Source organism: Urocitellus parryii, chromosome 4, assembly GCF_045843805.1.
Source record: "Urocitellus parryii isolate mUroPar1 chromosome 4, mUroPar1.hap1, whole genome shotgun sequence".
Taxonomy (NCBI): Eukaryota; Metazoa; Chordata; class Mammalia; order Rodentia; family Sciuridae; genus Urocitellus; species Urocitellus parryii.
The window spans coordinates 143,119,440-143,139,250 of NC_135534.1; the positions used below are offsets into that span (position 1 = coordinate 143,119,440).

Consider the following 19,811-nt stretch of genomic DNA (forward strand, 5'->3'; position numbering starts at 1 on the left):
AAAAATAAATTGTTTCTGTTATCTAGATAACAAATTAAGAATTTACTCTTACTCTTCAATAATCATTGATTTAAAATAGTTGTTTCAAGCATATAAACCAACAAACTTTTTATAAGAAAAATTTAAGAACATGAATATATTTAGTATTTCCAGTTATCCAAACATTTTAATTCAAACTAATTCTTTAACTCTCTTTACACACCTCCCCATAAACCAATATCCTAACATAACCAATATCCTTGCAATTATTATTTTATAGCTAAGAAAGACCATTTTTTAATGGTGGTTAAATGTATTAATGCCATTAAATGTAGGAAACAATCAGTAACTGTGCCATGAATTGTTATCTCTATGTAGCTATAATTGAAATACCGTCCCAGCCAATAAACCACCTTTTAAGATGGTACATGTTACTATTTAATGCCATCATTTTCACTTGCTCATAGAGGACTTCTCTAATAGTTAATTCATTCAAACTTTTACTGGATAGTGAAGTGATCTTGAAATATTTCCTCCTCATGAGATATAGGACAGGAAGTTCTCCTTGGATAGCCTTTCCTTTCACTCAACCCTCTAAGACCCAAAGTCACCATGTGGTTTATAAGGAGCTACTTGTCTTGTCCTCAAGTAACCTGCCCTCTCCTCACCTCTCCCACCTTAGAATACACTAACTTCCTTATAGTGTTTCAAACAGGCCAAACAAGCTTTGCCTCTTAACTTCACTCTTACAATTCCTTCTTTTCTCCATATCTGCAGGGTTTTTTTTTTCTACATGTCATTTAGGTCTACATTATAAACTAAATACTTGGATAGTCCCCAATTCATATGTGGGAATTCTTACCCCCCACTCAATGCTATTAGGAGGTGGGATCTTTGGGAGGTAATTAGGTCATAAAGATGGAACCCTCATGAATGGGATTAGTGTCCTTATACTAGAGACAGAGAACTTGCTTCCTCCCTCTCTGCCATTTGAAAATACAATGAGAAAATGGCCATGTGCAAGTCAGGAAGTCACACATTGGATCTATTAGCATCCTCATCTGGGACTTCCCAGCCTTCATTGCTGGAAGAAACAAAGATCTGATATTTAAGCCACTCAATCAACGAAACTGTGTTATAGCAACTGAAGGGACTCAGATAATCTTCATGTGCCATGTCTCCAAAGTGGAGTTCCCCAATCTTCCTTCCTAATATTAATACACAACCACCACCAAGATTACCACTTGTCCTAACCAGCTTCATTTCCCTACAAGTCATCTTGTATTTCTTATCCAGATTTATTCTTCCTATGGCATACTGCATCAAATTATACATTTGTGTTTCTGTTTCATTGGCTCTTCCAACTAGAAAGGAATAATCTTTGTACCCAGAACTGTGTTAATAGGTATTTGAATATCTGCTAAATTATGAATGAACTAAATTAAGTACTTCTTTAGGAAATGGGCTCAAAGAACAAATCAAATCATTCTAGGATCAAGGAGCACCCACTATACTTAAAATAGGGTGTCACAGTCATTGTCCTTCCATGATACATATAAAATGACTTAGGTTAAAGAATTAGCTCTGAAGCTGAACAAAGTGGTTTTGAAATCTGACTATGTCACCTCAGATAATTCACCTAGTACTTCTGATCATTGGTTTTCTCATCTATAAAATGTGATAACTATCCTAAGGGTTGCTGTAATCATCAAGTAAGTTACTGCACATTTACTAGTTAGGGAGCTCCTGGACTGCAGGAAGCATCCATGTCAGTGTTAGATACTCATCAGGACTGTCACTGTAGGACCAACCTTCCTTTCTTCCACCTTTCCTTTATAGAGAGCTCTTTAACCATAGATTAACTTTCCATTTTTTCTTATTTCGTAACATTCAGTTTCCATTCTTGTTAAGGTTTTGATCTAGAATGTTACTCAGTCTCCTGTTCAAGGTTGGAGCTTTGTGAAAGTGATTGGATCATGAAGTTTGTAACCTCATCAATGGATTAATCCATTGATGGGTGAATGGACTACTGGGAGGGGGGACCTAATTGGAGGAAGTAGGTTTCTGGAGATGTGCCCTGGAAGGATCTACCTTCTCTCCTTCTCCCTCTCCCTCCCCCTCCTCCCTTCTCCTCCCCTCCCCTCTTCTCTTCTCTTCTCTCTCTCTCTCTCTCTCTCTCTCTCTCTCTCCCCCTTTTTCTCTTTTACTTTTCCTATCCTTGCCAATTCCATTTTTCCAAGACAACTATTTTTAGAATTTTCTGCTTTGGCTCCTTGTTGATTATTTTCACAATTCTTCATAACATGCTTAGATCTCTAGGTCTGGATCCTTATACTACTCTGTCCTCTACCCAAAGTTTAATATATTATTGTTTTGATTTTTCTGTCTAGTGCCTTTGCAATTTTAAGTATTCAAGTCTTCATTTGTGTTTTGCCAACTTTAGTTCTGATGTAAAACTGTCTTTACATGTAGAACAACATAATCATCGATGTAAAGATTCTATGCATACTACAAAAAACTTACTATAAATGAGCTTAACATCTAACAAAAAAACTATAAGGATAGAAAATAAACACATGAAAAAAAGTTAAACCTGATTAGCCATTTAAAAAACTCAACATAAAAACACAACGAGCCATAGCAATACATTTATCAGGATGTCTAACATGAAAAAGATTGACCATGAAAAGTGTGAATGAAGATGTGGACCAACTGGAACTTTCCTGTGCCGTCAGTGTGAATGCAAGATGGCACAGCAACTCTGGAATTCCACCAACTTCAACAATTATATCTCACTCCCCCCATCCCAGGAAATGAGGATATTAGCAGCTTTCCTTTATTCTTCCACATCCCACGTTCTGTCATCACACAACCTACAGTCAGAACCAAATACTCAATGTTTGACTCCCAGGGCAGAAAAAAAATCAAAAAACTTCACTGTTATGGTTATGATTATGCCATTGTACTCACAGCCAGGCCAAATAAACAGATTTTGGTCATTTCTTTTTTTTTTTTTTTAAAGAGAGAGTGAGAGAGGAGAGAGAGAGAGAGAGAGAGAGAGAGAATTTTTAATATTTATTTTTTAGTTCTCGGCAGACACAACATCTTTGTTGGTATGTGGTGCTGAGGATCGAACCCGGGCCGCACGCATGCCAGGCGAGCGCGCTACCGCTGAGCCACATCTCCAGCCCAGATTTTGGTCATTTCTTATAGTGACTAAAATGTCATGTCATGACCCCTATGCTGATGCCTTTAAACTCTTTAGTTTCCCTCATTTTAAATCAGGTATTATCCATTTAGTAACTCCACTTAGATACCTTTGTCATTTGACATAGGCCATCAGACTATATATGTCTATTACTAACTGAGGTTTTCATTAGGATTTAACAACTTAATTCCAACAACCTTAAAGATTCCATAGTGCTTTCTGGGAGATCCTTATATTCCATCTCAATACCAGCACTACTTAAAACCCAGATAATCTCTGCATGCAAGACTTGGCATTAGGTGCTCTGCAAGGTGTGTTGACACCCACAGACTATACCATCTAAATGGAATGAACAATGAGCTTATTTAATAGTTGGAGTGTTGGATCCTATCATACAAATTAATTGCTGGCTACCAGCATTCTTTATCTATATCAAGTAACCATGAACTTTGCATCCTTCAATAAACTTCCACATCTAAGATTGTCTTCTTTTTAAAGATAAAAGCACATTGCTTTCCTTATCTATGTTGAGGGTATGTTTCAGTTAAGTGTCCCACTTGAACCCTTGTCCTCTGTGGAAAGAAGTGGAACATTCTTCTTTCTGGGGAACCCCTCAGCTTAGATCTGCTCACATCTGGCCATGAAGGTGACTGCCCTGAGCATGACCTGTTTTTGTAGTTCCTATAAAATAAATTCTCTAATGTGTGTGATACTTTTGTTCTAAGGTCCTCAAAGGCCATCTTCCATCTGACCTCACAATGTGCCTTTGATGGAGGTCAGGAGCCTGTGTATAGACGTTCATTCCACAGATGAGGAAAAGAAAAAGACACAAAAGAGGTCAAGTCACTTAACCAGGGGTCACCAAAGTGTCAGCACAGGCTGGATGAATCAAAATCCCTGTGTCTTGAACCAAAGCTCTCACTGCATCCAAATTCAACTTGTGCAAATACATGCAAAATGTCATTTAAAAACACAGGAAGTTTGGCCCAATGAGACTAGAAGATAAACTGCTTTCAACAAGCTGCAGTAGGTAGAGGGGAACTGTCAAAAGATATACTCTTTTCCTCTAAAGGTTAAAATAATGAAGAAGACAAATGATAAGAATTCTGAACTGGTTTTGTGGACCTTTTTGATACTCCAATTTCTTTTTTCTTTTTTTTAAGAAATACAACATTCAGCTGTGAACATGCGATGCAGACACTGTCTGTTTAATTCAAGGTACATCAACTGATAAAAACCCTTACAGAACTTAGCTTCTCATCTTTTTCTTTCATTGTTTTAAAGGGGAATAAAAAAATAATCCACGAAAAGCAGCAGCAACAGCAGCAGCAGCAGCTAGTGTGTAGAGGGCATGGGGGCCGTTAGCCGGGTGGGAACATTGAGTGGGAAAAGATGTGGTCCCTGCTGTCAGGACACGAGTCTGCTTGGAGAGATAAGCTGAGAACAAGTGACAAGTGAGCCTCAAGGGAAGGCTCCAAGAGTCACAAGAACAAGAATGCCAAAGACAATGTGTGCTGGAGAAATTTCTGGGGAAGCAGGTGTGGGGATCAGAGAGGTCCACGAATAATGGGATGTATGTGACATCATGAAAATCAAATGCCATTTCACTATGCAGAGAGGAAAATGGAAGAAGATTCATTAAGAAAATAAAAAGGATGAATGAAGGTATGGAGAAATGAAATTGCAAATGAAAATCATGGAATGATATTTTCTCCTATTACACAGCTTTCTCAGGGAGTCTGATTTAATCTCATGGTTTGAATAAGTGACAGTGTCTCCATCCTGATCTCTCTGCTTATATCCACACTCAGACACATCTGCCGTCCAGACTCCACTTGATGTCCTGCAGGTGTCTCAATCCTATCACTGCCTAGAGCACCTGACCAAACATAGTGATCATCTCCTCATGGACCACTCTCCTTACTGCCACATCCTACCTCGACATCCCACCAGCATCTCAAATCCATGTCCAAAACAGGACTCATCATTACAGGCCCCCTGCATCTGTCATCCTATCCATGCTGCCTCTCATATCATATGGCTCCAACACACTAAGTATTCTCACCCAGTTGAGCATTACTCCCCAGTTTCTCTAATTCCTCAAGCCAAAGGCCAGAGATTCACCTTCTTTTACTCATGCAATTCCCTCAACATTCACATCTGAGTGAGTCACCAGATCCTAAAAATGCTCTCCACTCAATCTCAAATTTGCTCACACTTCCTCATCCTCACTACTCAAACTCAGGTCTGTGTTCTCCACAATTAGCCTCACTGCCTCCAGTTTCTTTCCCTTCTACTTCAGCTCTAAACTATATCCCAGGTGACTGACCTACAACAAAACATGAGCTAAACACTTGGCCGTGAATCTCTTCTTGCTGTTGCCTCGTTGCCTACAGAAGCAAAGTTTGGGCCACTTAGCACAGCTGATGAGATGTGCATGGTAGGGTGCCAACAAACCCCTCCAGCTTATCTCCTTGTACCCACACCTACTCTGCCTGTTATCATATCATATGGCTCCAACACACTAAGAAGATGTATAATCTCATGCCTTCTTATGTGTAGAGCCATACAAATTCATTCAGATAGCTTAAAGCAATGTTAATTGCAGGCCACCTTCATGCTGGGCACTACTCTAAGCCCTGGGGATATGGGAGTGGACAAGACAAAGTGAAAGTTTATGCTTCAGCGAAGGAGGCAGACAAATGAAGAAACAAATACAGATGTAATGTGAGGGAGTGTTGATGACCATCCCTGGAGCTGTCAGGCACATGTGCAGGATACACAACACTCAGTTCCAGAAAGCTTCTACAAGTCTTCTGACATATGTGGAAATGACTATTCCTTGTAGAGAGTTTGCACAAAAGGAAATGATGCATCATGTTTACATTATAAACTGCCGTGTAGGAGAGGGAGTTTCTGAGAAACTGCTAAGCTAAATAATGAAGCCCAACTGTACACAAATCTTACAAGCTGAATTTCCATTCTGCCTTCTATAAACAAACACAAACAAAAGTCGTGTTTCTCTCTTAACCCTTAGCATGGGAGATTGATTTCCCATTTGCTCTACTCTCCATCAATCTTCTCCACTCTGTCTCAACTATCTATCTTGGGAAAAACAATAAAAGGGCATCATTTAAAAATAGCTTGCCGAAGCATGACATAATTGTTTTTTCATTTTAATATAATGAGTCCAAAAGCCTAAGAAGACTCTAGTTCACATCACTCCTTTAATCACCTTACTTGCTTTATGGTAGATTTGCCAATGGAAGATGAAAATCAAGAAAATTTGGAGAATTTTTCTCTGTAATTTCTCCAAGGGATAGAGAAGACCTTTGGTAATCTATAATCTACAAAGTGACAACACATTGAAAATGAAACTGTCATCAACATAATTATCACTTACCACTATCACTAAGTGAACTGAAAAGTCTATGAAATCCTGCTTTAGACCAGAAGGCAGTAAACTCACCATCAATATTTCAAAAAAAAAAAAAAAAAAAGTAAACTGCCTATCTCAAATTTAAAAGGTAGCACTTTATGTATCTGAACAGCCTAAAATCAGAATGTAAGGAAAACATGCTCTTCACTGGATGTTATGGTTTGGATACAAGGTGTTCCCAGAAGATCCTATGTGAATGCCAGACTATTCAGAAGTGAAATGATTATATTACGAGAGCAGTGACCTGATGGCTCCCTCCTAGTTTGAACAGGCAAACTGGGTGGCACCTGTAAGCAGAGGGCCCCTTCCTCCCCTTCCTCCCCTCCCCAGTCTCTGCTTTCTGGCTGCCTTGAGCTTTGTTCTGCCAAGCCCATCAGCTATGGTGTTCTGCCTCACCTCAGGCCTAGAGCTGTGGAGTCAGCCCACTGTGGACTGAACCTCTGAAACTGAGTCAAAATAAACTTTTCCTCCTCTAAGTTGTTCTTGTCAGGCATTTTGGGCAGAGCAATGAAAACCTAACCAAAGCACTGGCCAATGTACTAAGAAAAAAAAAAAAAAACAAGCTTACTGGATTTACAAGTAAAACTCTTGAGGGCCTCCCTCAAAAACTCTTCCCACCCTTTAAAAAAAAAATACCAATCAAAAAGAATAATAGGAGTCTTTAGTGCAACCACAGTTAAGACAATATGGTTATCATATGATTCCCATGATCACAACAGATTCTCAATATCAAATCATGAGTGAAGAGGCTCACTGCTAAACGCCACAGAAGTAAAGACCCTTCAAATCAATTTATAAAAGGCAGGTAAGAGTTTCAAAACTTAAAAAAAAAAAAATCCCTGTCATTTGATGTGGAGCAAAGAGCCTTGCAACCCCGAACACATCTTAAATCATCAGACTTACTCTTTTCTGCAGGATCTCTTAAAAAATTAGGGAAATATGTCACAGCTTTGGGGAAATTTTCTGTTGAAAAATTGGCCATAGTACATGTTGGCACTTAAAAAAAAAATCACACAAATCCTTTGTAAACAGAACATTGTTCTAGAAGAGAAATACCCTGCCCAAAGGGTCTGAGAAACTCAGTCTTAGTGCCCTGGTTGATCTCTCTTTGTTTTGTGTTTGGGTGGCCCATTAAAAACAGCAGGCTGGAAGTCTCAATGAACTTCAGGTAGAAAGAAATAATAACATTTTCAAATTATGCTTAACATTTTAAGTTAGTTGTAACACTAAGAATGACAGTATTGGTTCTTGCTAAAATAAATGAACATAAACTTTAAGGTGAACATTGTATGAAAAAATATAGACATACCCCAATTTATAGGCTTTCATCATTAAAGTTTTTCAGTCTTGTGTAACAAATATGGCGGCCTCAAGGATCACTCTCCTTTACATTCTATCAGGTGCCAACTTTCCAAGTCTCACCAGGCTTTCTTCACAGAAATTAAAACTTTGCAGGAAGAGTCTGTAGGTAGTCATTAACCACAATCCTCCATGAATCCATAGGAAGAACATTGAACATGGTATCATGGCACAGGATATGGAGCACAGCCCACAGGAAGCATGGAGGAGACCATAGATGTTACTCATGCTTCCTGAACTGCACATCTCAGAACCCTTTAATGGAGAATGAAATCTACTTGGTGGGTCATGACCAGTGATTGGAAGGTGGGGGGCTGGGATGAGAAGGAACATATCATAAATAATAGAGCACATGTCATGTAGTATGGTTGAGGGCTGTTTCATGAAACCTTTGTTTTGATTTTATTTATTATATGAGTCAACAAAGAATATGTTTCTTATAGAGCACCAACTGGGCCATAAACTGACCAACTGTATCTACCCAAAATTCATATTGAAATCGTAACCACAATGTTACTATCACAATGGGATAGCACTAGATGATGTGGCCTTTGGACAGTGACTAGGTCATGAGGGCAGAGCCCTCAGGAATGGGATCAGTGTCCTAATAAAGGGAGCCTAAAACACGCTCCCTCCTTTCTTTTCCCATGTGAAGATATAATGAGAAGTAGGCAGTCTGCAGCCCAGAAGGTAGCTGTCACCAGAACCTGACCATGCTGGCAAGCTGAACTCAGACTTCCAGCCTCCAGAACTGTGAGAAATAAATTTCTGTTTTTAATAAGCGAACCAATCTGTGGTAGTTTGTAACAACAGCCTGAGCTCAGACAGGTTGGTATTTCACTTTTATTTGCTGTTCAGGTATGACAGAGGAGCTGACAAAGTAACATGCAGAGATTCAATGCAAGCTTCAGCCAGGCAGATTTGTATCAACCAATCTCTACATGATGCTACAACAATCCTGTCCATTATTCCAATCCTAAAAACACCTAGATCATCAGAGAAAGCTCCAACTCACCCGTCCTCCACAACTGCTTTGCTCTTGAAGAATTAGGTTATACTGACCTTTATATTCAGATTAAATGATATGTCTTGGGATGAGAGCAATCAGGCACACTTGATTTTAAGTCCTGTTGTTTGCTGTGGAATCCCCTTAAGCAGAAGCCACATGACTGTCCAACAATGTGTAGAGTAAGTAAAAAGTTATCCTTAAAGACAAGCATTTTTTGAGGACAGCCTCCTTTGTATAACACCTCTATCTTCTTTTCTTTAAATAACTCAGTTCCCATCTCTTTGCATCACTTGTGATGACTTCTCTTTTACTTTTATAATTGTAAGTGAGTAATCCATACATAGGGTTCAAAGAGGTTAAAAAAGGGGCTGTAATGAGAAGCCTCCCTCCCATCTCTGAGCCAGTTCACCTCCCCAGAGGTAAACAAGGACAGCAGTATCCTGGGTGTCCATCTTGAAATATTTTGTATCAGAATTGGGGGGTAACATTTCTTGGGAATAAAAAGTACAGCTACCATTGCAGAAAGGCTGAGCATGACAGCTCTGTGATACAGTGGTGGTAAAGAAAATCACAGAAAGTCCACGGGCAGGATTAACAATACAAGGTGGTTCATTTGTGATCTCTATGTGTTTCCTTTCTTCATTAAAAATTTACAAAAAGGACTTGGGTGCAAGTACTGGAATTCATTGACTTATTTAATCAATTATGTGTGGGTACTATGCTAACTGCTAAGGATGCACTGGAGAAGAAGCTCATGGTTGGGGACTTCACTCTCCTGATACTTAGGACCAGATGGGTCCAAATGAATCCTGCAATCAGAGCTGCTGGCCCTTTCCTAGACTGGGTAGGTGGTGAAAGCCTCCTTCCAAAAGTACCCTTAGAACTGATCTGATGCATGGTCAACCAAGGTAAAGAACACCCCAGAAGGAGTCACACATGGACTTTAGGGAGGTGCTCAGTGTGACCGAACCTGATGAGGGGCAGAGTGGTACACCTGAGCTAGGCAGGACCCAGACTGTATGGGCCCCTGAAACTACATCAGTGATCTAGATCTTTATTCCAGGCCCACTGGGAGGCACTGAATAGTCTGAGGCAGATCTACATGAATCTCTCTCACCAGACCAATCCCCAACCATGCAGATAATCTTTTCTCCACCTATTTCAACTGTTTTCCACTATGAGGAAGTACAGAAAGTGGATTTCAAACCATGCTTCTTTATTGGCACTGCCAGCTGTGCAAAGTAACCTGAGCCTTCTCCCCAGAGTGGCCAGGTTAAGCCCACCCAAGGGGCAGAGGCAGCACCTCTTGGAAGAGCATTGCATTTTATCCCCAGCCTGTGGTTGCAACGCATCTCTGCTACAGTGGCCACAAACATGATGCTGGGACTGTAATAACCCTAGTGTATAACCAACTGTGGCTGGGGGCAGTAGTTTTTAGTTCCTTGTTAGAATAAATGAGTGTACCTTAGGAATTTCAGAGCACCCTAAAAACCTGGTATGTGGAGGAGTTAGGCAAGTTCCCAGAGCCACAGTGGAATTTTTGTCCTACACCTGTAAGAGCAGCTGAATGTACTTGTGAACCTGGACCTGACTGCACTCTAGGGGATCCAAAGTGTCAGGCTAGTTTGCTGTTTGGAAGAACAAGTGCTCAGAGGCTGTGCAGGAGTGCAAAAGGCCACCAATGTGGAAATCCCTTGTGACTAGAATGTTCCACGAGGGCTCAGCTGGGCACAGGAGGAAAAGCTCCAGTCAGCAGAGTTTCAGGTCCTTCAAGTCATCTTAAGCATACTGGCTGCAGCATGAGTAATGGGTTACAGGAAGGTCACAGTGGATGCAGACCAGTGAGGCTCTGGCTACCATCCACCAGAGATGAGAAGCTGAGAGGGAATCTACAGAAATGACGAGAAGCAGATGGATGAGAGAGATTCAGAGAGCAAGATCAATAGAAAATGGTGACAGATTAGATGCAAAGGATAAAAAGGATGGAGCCAAGAAAAGCTCCCAAGTTTCTGCTTGTTCAACTTGGTGGCTAGTGTACCACCGAGCAGGGAATCTTTCAAATGCATTAGATATGGGGAGAAAAGATCAAGATTCTGGGCTTGGATGTGTAGAATGACCCGAGTTGAGAGAGAGAGAGAGAGAGAGAGAGAGAGAGAGAGAGAGCGCATGAGAGAGCCAGCCAGCCAAACAGACACATCTAGGTTGGAGACATAAATTTTATATTCACTTATGATTCTCTTTTTTCATATTCTTATTCCAAAGTTCCATTTGAGACACTGGTACATAAGAGCAAAGGAGTGTGGGCTTTAAAATGACAAAACCCAGGACTAGAACCTTAGCATCATCCCTTACTGGCTCTGGGCTCATAAGCAAGTTGCTAACTGACTTAGTTTCCATTTCCCTATCTATGGGGGAGGATGCTGCAGCCCACCTTACAGGCACATGGGGAAAATAAAACTAAAACCATTTGAGAAGTGCTTGGAATGGAGCGAGTTCTCAACAAAATCAATCTCCTTAAATGAACCAGATTTGTACTTGCTTTTTGGTATACTCCTTAGCACCTGGCACTGCCTTAGCTAAAAGACTCATCAGTATCTAGTGTATTGAACTGATTTGAAATACTCTGAGAACTGTCAGAAAACCACTGTTTTTCCTCCTAAACACAATCACGAGCTCTGAGAACCTTTCCTCCCACCTGGGCATCCTATTGAAACAAAACCCAAACATACACCTTTTCATGGGGCTTACCCTCATCACCCACATTCCCTGAATCATCTCCCAATCCTGGGGTATGCACCTCTTGGCAGGGCCGGTGGCTATCAGAAGCTTTTCCATATACTATCTGAAGTTCTAGTCACCCAATCCTGTCACAAGAAATTCTTCTCTTGTGATCCACATGGTTCTAAGAAAAGCCAAGACTGGCAGAAAGAGACTTTTTCATTTTTTCCCTGGTATTTCTGATAAGCTGCCAGATGGCATCTTCTTTGCACACCTCGAGATTCATCTGGGAATATGGAACACTCCAGAAGTCAACACCCTGAACATCGGGTTTAACGTTTACTGCCAATATTGAGCATGGATCAGACTCACGTGGAGTCTGTTGACACTCAGATGGCTGAACTTCATCCTCAGAGTTTCTGATTCAGCTGGTTTGGGGTAGAGTAAGGGAATTTGCAGTTCTAACAAACTCCCAGGTGATGCTGACACTGTTGGTCCAAGGACCACACTTGAGAACCATAGTCTTGGCTTCTCCCAAGATATGGGACTATTGATAATATCTAATGTTTAAAGAAAAAACAGCTGAGAGGAGGGGAGGGGGGATAGTTGAGGATAGGAAAGGTAGCAGAATACAACAGTTACTAATAGGGCATTATGTAAAAATGTGGATGTGTAACCGACGTGATTCTGCAATCTGTATTTGGGGTAAAAATGGGAGTTCATAACCCACTTGAATCTAATGTATGAAATATGATATGACATAAGCTTTGTAATGTTTTGAACAACCAATAAAAAAGAAGATACATGAGGTGATGCTTGTACAACAATGTGAATGTGTTTAATATCACTGAATTATTCACTTAAAATAATTAATATAGTAAATTTTAATGTTATGTATTTTGTCACAATTTTCAAAACACACTGAAAAAAGGTCATGATCCCATAAAGTAGTATACGTTATAACAAATTCTTATGTATGTTGTTTAAAGGGACATGCTTCATTCTCAATTTTATCTCTCTCCCAGTGGTAGATACTGAACAGACAATTAGAAGAAATAAAAGAACTTAAATATTCATGCATGAAAGACCTAAGGTAAGAAAATCAAATAAACTTTAATAGATGTAAAGGTTAAAAAAAAAAAAAGAAGAAAAAACAGCTGAGATTAGCAAACTTTACATAAGATATCACAGAATTTTCCTTGTATATTGTCCATGATGTCTTCATTTGGAATCACATGTATGTTTATGATTTATGTATAGGTAGCACCCGTTTTAAACATTTTGGAAAGTTTAAGTCAATGTTCAGTCATTTCTACTCTGTTTTCCAACATTCATGTCAGAGTACATGAAGGAATTTCTCTTTAAATAAGGAGAACACTTCACTCATAATCATGCCAAAATTTATTCACATAAACAAGTGTTTCTTTCTGCTGGAAGTCTGGGTAACCATTCTAACACAGAGAGTTAGACTCTCAAACATTCAAATACTGTCTTCATAGCTGAATGAAATAAGCTTTAGTGTCTGTAGTGGTAGTCCACTTTATCTTGGCAGGATAGATGAGACTTGCTCTGTTTTTAAAATATTTACTGAGCACCTACTATGTGCCAGCCACTAGTAAAACAGTGTTAAAGAGCCATGACCTCTGTCCTCAAAGACTGTGTAATTTGGGGTTCAGTTTGAGTATGGGCATAAGTCACAGAAAAAGACGTGAACTACACAAACATCTAAATATTCATTGTGACAAGTGAATAAAACTCATGAGGAAGGTCCCCTCTAAGGTTATATGATTGAAGAAGACCTATAAGGGCGTGATACATTTTTTGGTGGGGAGGGGTACCAGTGATTGAACTCAGGGATACTCGACCACTGAGCCACATCTCTAGCCCTATTTTGTATTTTACTTAGAGACAAGGTATCACTGAGTTGCTTAGCACCTCACTTTTGCTGAGGCTGGCTTTGAACTAATAATCCTCCTGCCTCAGCCTCCCAAGCAGCTCAGATTACAGGCATGTACCACTGTGCCTGGCTAGGACATGATACTTAAACTGATTAACTTAGAGGACTTTCAAGTCCATTCTTGTCTGTATTACCCTGAGCCAAACTCACCATTCAAGTCTCTCTCAGTGCTTTAAAAACATGTTTACTATGTTTAAAGGAAGAATAGACAAATTTTGTATATTACTCTTCTGCTAAAAAAAGAGAAATAAATAAAAATGATTCCTAGTTGAGTTAGTTTTAAAAAGTTGGATTCTATCAAATGCCTACTGTTAATAATTCTAAAAATGAAAGACTAGGCACAGTGCATGTAGCTTGGGAGGCTAAGGCAGAAGGATTCCGAGTTCAAAACAAGCCTCGGCAATTTAGCGAGACCTTGTCTCTAAATCAAATATAAAAAAGGGCTGGGGATGTGGCTCAGTGGTTAAGTGCCCCTGGGTTCAATCCCCAATACCCAAAATAAATAAATAAGTAAAAGAAGCACCACTATAAACTACTGAAACTAGTATCTATCAGCCTGCCTAATATTTCTAAAATGGTTCAGAAAAGATTAAAATCATTAGAACATCCCAAGATTTCGAAGAGTACTATTAATCTAGATGAATTACTCAGTATATTTATTAAATCCTCACCATTTGCCAGATGTAGTGCTAAGTTCCAAGAATATAAATATAAATAAAACATGATGCCTAACCTTTCACACTGACAAATACTTGCCAAATACCTATGATGTTCTGACTACTCCCTCAAGAAGGTTACAGTATTTCTTTTCATTTTCTAACTGCTGTTTTTGTTTCCTTCTTATTCCCAAATGCTAAGACCATGTGATTTTGAATGAGGGCACAATTTTTAAAGAAAAGTAGAGAAATGCATGTATTAAATGTTAAAAACCCATCATGCAACGTGTTGAATCTATTGCATTTCTTGTGCCAGTCTATCCACAAAGTAAAGAAACATATTCTTATGGCCCCTATATTCTCCTCCCTAGACTCCTAGCTCCACATTACTGAGTAGAGAAGGCTTAGATGTCACCTTTTTCCTCACAAAAGATATGAACTTTCTATGCTCCTGTTTCTGAACTTTAGTTCTAGTTCAAAGTAATTATGCTTCTTGAGATTCCAGTCCTGGCAATTTCAGTCCTTGCCTGACTGTCCCTGCCGAGAAGACATGCAACCTATTTTTTTAGAGGAGGAGCAATTCTAAACAATGCTTTGTATTTCATTGCAATTTCATAACTGACTTTATAAACAACATTAGGGAAAATGAGTCTCAAGAACTCATTGTTCACCAATTGTGTAAACTCCCCCCAAACTACCTGCCCATTGTCTACTCAGTCCCACAAACAGTACAGAAGAAGGCTACCCAGAGAAGGCACACTTCCTGAGGTTGCTCATTCAAGTGTGGGCTTAACTCCAAATGACAAGAGCAAGACAATGTTTGCTCATGGAACAAGCAACCATGTCCTAGTCATCATGTTTCAAATCTTTCCAAAGTAACCTAATTTGGGTAGAATTCATGTGATTTCCTGGGTGAACATCTCCTTTCCAGATTTCTGGTGAAACTCTACACAAGATGATACCATCGAGAAGAAATGTACAAAAATCAACCCTGTTTCACTAGCCTCGTCTTTTATTTTGAAAGGACTTGGCTTAAAAAAATTCTTTGACAATGGCTGCTAATTGTTTATGACACGGTACTTAGAAAAATTTCATCAATAAGTTAAGCTGAAAGCTGATTTGTTACAAAGGAGGAGAAAACCCTAAATAAACACATGCCAGGTTCCCCACCACCACCACCACCAATTTCCCTGGCATTTAGAAGAAACACATCCTGCTCCATAGATAAGACCACAAATGAACAGCTGAGCTACATAATGTACAGTTCTAACTGGGCAGCTTCTAAAAAAATAAAAGGACTCCTTCCAGCTCGAGGGAGTGGACTTTATACAAAGAGAAAATATTTCCACAACAAATACATTTAGGACTTGCTGTTTCACAGAATAACTCTAAGGCTCTAGCCATAGGGGGAAAAATCAGTTTTCCAGGATATTAAATGTTCTGACTCACCATTTAACAAAAGTACAAGCAAAATGCAAATGCAAATTAAATGGATACATATTTATGACTTTACTGGCTGGATGACAGGGCCACCTTTTGCTTCTGGCTTTATTTACCAGGAAGAGAAGCTTAGAAAACCAGCATACATTTATGATTCTATACAAACAATTCCCTCTCTTCAAGCACTTGCTCAGCAAAGTATTAATTCTGAGTCTGCTAATATATGTAAGAGAATCATAGTGAATAGTCAAGAATGGGCAAACATTTTCTCCTTAATGGTATTTAAATGGACAAGCAATTTAAAAATATGAGTGCTAACTCATTTAAAAATATAATGATTCTCTAAATATTACTAGCAAACTGCAGTTTTCTGCTAACCTCTATGATTTCTACAAGTGAACAATGTGCCTTCACCATAGAGCTCCTGGCACAGCTCTGAATACAAATCTCCTTAGGAATTTCATAATGACCCTGACCCCTCCTACTATCATTCCTGTGACCACCAGCAAGTCAGTTTAGCTCCTAAGTTTCAATCCTCTTACTTATGAAAGATGTGTCTCTAAACTTGTGACAATTTGAATTTTTTTATCAGAAGGGAATATACCTCAATCCCTTATATAAATGGAGTTAAAATTTCCCATCTATTGTATTCCTTGTCATCATCCTTCCCGACATAAAACAAACAAACAAAAACTCACCACTTTTCTGTACAAAGGAAGGAGGGGTGGGAAGAGAAGAGGATTCTTAAAGGGAACAGAAATGAGGTTGTTTTTATTAGGTTTCCCCTCTGAAACCACAAACTAGTATTAGCATCTGCTGAAATTTATGCAATATCACATATAAAAAAGAGCAGTTGGTACCTTCATCTCAAGGTATGCTCTTTCATAAAATGTCACAAGTCAATGTCCTATTTTAGCCAGCTATACATTACCAACAACAAGTGGAGAGAGGCAAACAAAAGAACATGATACAGATGCATGAGTTTACTGCATATAGGGAGAAAGGAAAACTCTTCTTTATGTGATGAACTCAGGAAAGAGAACAATGGGTTCCTGTACCTGCTTCAGAAGACACACCTCTTGTAGGTAAACTATCCTAGGTGCTGGGAATTTACACGATGAGATGCTGTCTATGTTTTACAGCATATATTTTCCTTATGAATGATTTCATTCACCTCCTTCATTTATTCAACAGAGCTATTTTGTGGGTACTTACTATATGCAGGTTCCAAATCTTAAAAGAAAAGCCGGAGCTTACTTTTTGGAATATTCAACCAACATGCATCTTAGAGCACATTGGCCCACCAATATTTTCAAGTCAAATAAAAGTACTGATCAACATAGATACTAAGCTAAAGCACACCTCTATTTTTCTTTCCCATCATCAAGTGGGATGTGATGTAAGTAGGGAAGAGTAAATTAAAGGTGGAATAAATTAGTTATATCCCTTAGTTGATAGAGGGTAAAAAACTTTGGATTCCCCTAAAAGAAACCATACCATTGGCTTACAAATACATTGGTCAACGTCAATCCTAAAACTAGAAAAAGAAACATAATTTAATATGAACCTTTTGTTTTATGAGAGACTTGAGACTTGGAGGTAAAATGATCTAAATGTAGTACTAGAGCTGGAACCTGGGTCAGCAGCTGGCAAGTTTAACAGTCTCTGGTGCACTACAGGATCCAAGATGTATCTCATCATGATAGAAGTGGAACAAGGGAAGAAAACAAAACAATTCATGAGACAAAAGGAGATGAGTTCTTGCCTTGTAAATTCCACAAAATTAGATGTAGCACCACGGAAAACTCCCACCACTTATCTAAACCTCAGTTTCCTCATTTGTAAAACGTGAACAGTTACTCAGAGTGAGACTGTACAGACCACAAAAAAAGGCAGAAGTACAGAGGTGGCACTGGGTTATGACAGCAAACCTGGCTGTGACTCTAATACCAACCACTTGTTACAGTGATAAATTTCTTAATCTGATTTTTCCTCCCATTTCCCCTGTAAACATGTGGTTAATAATCTTTGCCCTATCTCCCTGGGAAATGCAATGGGAATAATGAAAAACATTTTAAAATTGCAAGACAGCGATGTGAAGGTAAGGTATAATAATTAAATCTTTAAAGTCTTCTTAATTTGGACATAAATGTAATGTGGTTTTTATCCTTCAGTTCTCTGCAGTTTTCCTTCCCTACTAAGACATGATCACACATCAGGCTCAGATGTAGCACCTTTCTCATCAATTCTTATAAGCCTCCGTTCACATAAAGGGAGGTGACCCTTTCCCCGAGCTGAGATGCTACAGGACACTTGAGGCTCCGTCTACTGCTGGCTTGGACCTGGATGGGAAAGGGTTATTCCAAGGGTTCCTTTCAGCTGGGAATGCTCTGACAAGCTTCCATGAACACTATTTACTTCATCACATTAGAATCCTCATGAAACCACTCCTTTGACTTTTCTCCACTCCAACAACTAACTGCAAAACACTCCAGCCGCCCCACCGAAAACAAGGGGGGAAATCTCTGGATGGATGCGCCTCTTCAGGAGATAAAAGGGGTTTCCCAAACCAACGCTGAGAGTACTGATATGGGTCCACTTCTTTCTTGCACAAGATTAACACATTCTTTGTCTCCCTCACCCCATCCCCTAAGGATCATTCACCTTAGATCCAGGGTACCAAGCAGGCAGAGAATGTCATCAAGTAGTAGTGGTAAGGGGTGTTGTTTTGGGTCTGCCACACTCTCCCTTTCAAAGCGTCAGAGTAATTAGTATTTCCTTGTTCGGAGCTCTGATTTCAGTAGAAGAGATGAAAAATTCATCCACCTACCCAAACAACTTCTCCAGAACAGGTTTCTACCCAATCATACTGGGCACCAGAGACCAGCGAGCTGGGGGCGGGGTGGGGGGGTGATGAAATGACAACATGCTCATCTGTATAGATGAGAGATAAGCAGACATTTGTTGTCTTCTCTTCTGGCGACTCTTGGCACCGGCATGACACACCAAATCCCGGCACTCTCCCTCCTCATTGCCCTACACTCCTGCCCCCCGCCCCAGATGTTGAAGCGTCATGTTGACCGGCTGGGGAAAGAGAGCTGGAAAACCCAGAAGTCGTCTGCTGCATTTAAGCTGAAACCATACCGCACCTGTTCAATCCGGCTCCGGAGCCAGAAATGACCAGAACACCGACTCACAAGCCCCTCTTGAGATCCCAGGGCAACCTAACAAGTTCGCCTGTTTGGTACCAGGGGAGAGCGGTGGAGAGACCTTTCCTTCTGCTGCCAAAACTCTGCAGGTTCCCCTAAGAAGGGAAAAGGGCTCCAGATTAAGTGAGCCCAGAGTGATAGCCAAGTGTCACTGCGGCCTGGGGGACCCGGGGGACCATTCAGTGGGTACCAGCGGGGAGCGCGCAGCTGTGGCCCCCAAGAAACCAAGGTCCCGCTTCGGTGGCCACGGGCGCCCCCTCCACGTCGCCTTCAGCACAACGCAGATTGGCGAAGTGACATGGTAGAGACCGGTCAGGTCTTACCAGAAACACTGAGCCCCCGAGCGCTAGCCGCTCTGGAGAGTCTAGGGGGGAGGGGCCGGGGACGCGCAGGAAACTTACCTCACCCAGGCAGCCTCAGTGAGCCTCTGCTGTTGAGACCAGTTGCGCCACAGCCTCCAAGTTATCGGGATGTTGTTGCTTTCCCTGGGCGAAGGGAGAGCGTCGCAGGCGAGGAGCTGGAAGGTCGGCGGGGTGGGGACCGGCAGGTGCCGGGGCCGGAGCCGCGCGGCCAAACTCGCCCCGGACGCGCCTCGGCGGGGGCGCGCGGCTGCGAGTGTGCAATGCGCGCGCGCCGCGGCGAGTGTGTGTTTGTGTATGTGTGTCCCCGCTTTCCCCTTCCTTCCCTGCCAGTCCTCCGGCCAGACAGAGCAGCGAGCGACCACCAAAACCTTGCAGGTCAGAGCAGCTCCACGCCCGGGTGCAGCCGCGGCGAGGCGAGTTCGGGAACCCGGGGCCGAGGAGCAGCGGCGCCCCCCGCCGGGATCGGGCGCGGGTC

General features: G+C 40.8%; 1 protein-coding gene across 1 annotated transcript in view; it reads right to left on the bottom strand.

Moving 5' to 3' along the window:
• The window catches only part of Pip5k1b (phosphatidylinositol-4-phosphate 5-kinase type 1 beta), a 285,611-nt gene extending 266,175 nt beyond the window's left edge, over positions 1-19,436 (bottom strand). The window contains exon 1 of the mRNA XM_026389267.2: positions 19,376-19,436. The gene's annotated coding sequence lies outside the window, so the exon portion shown is untranslated. The remainder of the gene's footprint in view (positions 1-19,375) is intronic.
• Between the last annotated feature and the right edge of the window lie 375 nt (positions 19,437-19,811).